Source organism: Mandrillus leucophaeus, unplaced genomic scaffold (genome assembly GCF_000951045.1).
Source record: "Mandrillus leucophaeus isolate KB7577 unplaced genomic scaffold, Mleu.le_1.0 Scaffold1273, whole genome shotgun sequence".
NCBI lineage: Eukaryota > Metazoa > Chordata > Mammalia > Primates > Cercopithecidae > Mandrillus > Mandrillus leucophaeus.
The window spans coordinates 172,133-174,878 of NW_012101132.1; positions in this window are offsets into that span (position 1 = coordinate 172,133).

The window sequence follows — 2,746 nt, forward strand, 5'->3', positions numbered from 1 at the left end:
GGGCTTGGCCCCCATGACCTAATCATGTCCACAAAGCCCCATCTCCTAATAATATCACCTCTGTGATCTCACTTTATCATGTAAATTTTGGAGAAACACAAACACTCAGACCATAACATGTATTTATCATTTCCTTTCCAATGCTTCCTTTGGGTTTAATTTTCTCTTCTTTTTTTCTAGTTTCTTAACGTAGAAGTCAACGTCATTGATTTGAGACTCTTCTATTATAGATATCAGTGTTGAAAAATTTTATTTACTGTTGTAGCTGCATTCCACAATTAATGATATGTTGTATTTTCATTTTCACTTAGTTAAAAACACTTTCTAATTTCTGTTTTAATTACCTCTGACCCAGAGTTATTTGGATCTGTGTTACTTGGTTTCCAAATGGTTGAGTTTTTCCAGATATAATTTTGTTATTGATTTCTAATTTGATTGCTTTTTAGTCAGGGAATATGTTTCACATGACTTAAACTCTTTTGACTTAATCCTTTTATTAAGATATATGGCATGATCTAGAGTAAGGTCTATTTTGGTAAGTGTTCCATGGGTACTTGAGGAGAATGTATTCAAGTCTCCTCTATTCTTGCTGATTTTCTGTCTCCTTGTTCTATCAATTGAGTAAAGAGATACAGAAATCTCAGACTATACTTATTAATCTACCTGCTTCTTTTGCAGTTTTGTCCATTTTCTTTGTATCATGTATTTGGAAACTTTTATGTTATTATGTACATAAATGTATAGAACTGTCATATCTTCTTGATTAATTAAAACTTTTATCATTATGAAATGACCTTGCTTAATGCTGGTAATATTTTTACAATGAAATCTACCGCAGTATTAAATAGCCACACCCCATAAGCCTTCTTTTGTCAAGTGTTGATATATCTTGTTCTATCCTTTAACCAATGTGTGTCTTTTTATTTGAAATACACTTCTTGTAGACAGCATTTAGATGGGCCTTGCTTTTTTATCCATTCTGACAATCTGCCTTTGTTTTTGTTTGGTTGGTATTTTTTCAGTTTTTGTTTTCTTAATTTTATTTTAGGTTCAGGGGTACATGTGCAGGTTTGTTATATAGGTAAATTGCATGTTGTGGGGGTATGGCGTACAGACTGTTTTGTCAGCCAGGTAGTAAGTATAGTACCTGACAAAACGTGTTTGATTCACACCCTGCTCCCAACCTCCACCCTCAAGTACGCCCTGGATCTTTGGTTCCCTTGTTTGTGTTCATATGTATTTAATGTTTAGCTCCCACGTAAAAGTGAGAACATGTGGTATTTGTTTTTCTGTTCCTGTGTTAGTCTGCTCAGTATAATGGCCTCCAGCTCTATCCTTGTTGCTGTGTGTGACATAATTTCATTCTTTTTTATGGCTGTGTAGTATTCCATGGTGTCTATGTTCCACATTTTCTTTATCCAGTTTACCATTGATAGGCATTTAGGTTCATTCCATATCTTTGCTGTTGTGAAGAGTACAGTGAGCAGGATTCTTGTTACAACTGGGATGGGCTTGGGAACAAGGCCTAAGGATGACGCCAAGTTGAAAAGAGGGCTCAGAGAAGCCCATCTACAGTTTGGTCAAGGAGAGACTCTGTCACTTGCAAAATAATTTTGAAGGCGACTTAATTGCTATCATTCATTCATATAATGCTGGGTACTCAAAGCACGAGAATGCAACAGTCCATGCCTTTTTCATATTCGTTTTCATGAGGCACATGAAATATAAAACACCTTTGGATATCTGTTACCATACTCAAAAGTTTTCCATCCTCTGTATTCTCTACTAATGAATTCGCCTTTGTGCATGGTATGCTTGATTAGTATTTGCATTGTGCTTTGAATTTCTAAGCATGTTGAAATAAATTGATTAGTTATTTCTCCCATAACCCCATATGAGATAAGCCTAATGCTTAGTTCTTATGTAATGTTTCCAACATCAGCACTTTTAATAAATATCACCTAGTTAGTTTTGATATCACTCTTGAAGGCTATTATCTCTACTTTATAAGAAAAACAGAAACAGGATGAATAAACCACTTTTCTGAACTGATAAAGGGAATAATTTTGAGGAATAAGAAAATTGGGTCTCAAATAGAATAAAAAACAAGGGAGAATCTATAAGCACTTTAAAGATCTCATGAGCTTTTTTGCATAATAGCCCTAAATGCAATCTAAAGAGAAAAAAAATAATTTAGGAATCATGTAACGTCAGCTAACTTTCATGAAAATTTAGGATAGTCACTTCAACTTACTTTGCTACATTTTCTTTACCTCTAAAATCACAACAGTGAAGACTTACTGACTTTTTTTGGAAAAATTGTAAAGAAATACCAATTAATGTATGTGAAAAAAATCTTCAAAGAACAGTATGATTAACAGCGTCACCGTTTTAGAATGCAAAGGTATATCTGTCTTGTGCTTTTGAATAAAATTTGTTGATTCACCAAAGCCTGAATATATCCCCAAATTCCACCCTCAAGATGAGGTCCTAACTTTTTTGCATGACTACCCAGTCCTTTCAAGTACCCTCTATCTTGTCCCTGCATGATCTGTTCCCTGAATACCTTTCAAGCCTCATTTCTTGCCAGTCTCTGTTCTTTTCATTATGCTTTGGGCAATCTGACCTCACTAACCCTGCAAAAAGCCTACTTCAGTTCCTTCATATGTACATTTTTCCTCTTTCTGAATCCCTGTTTTCAATTGCCTTCACCTGGTTACTCCTACACATTCATTAAAAGGCAATC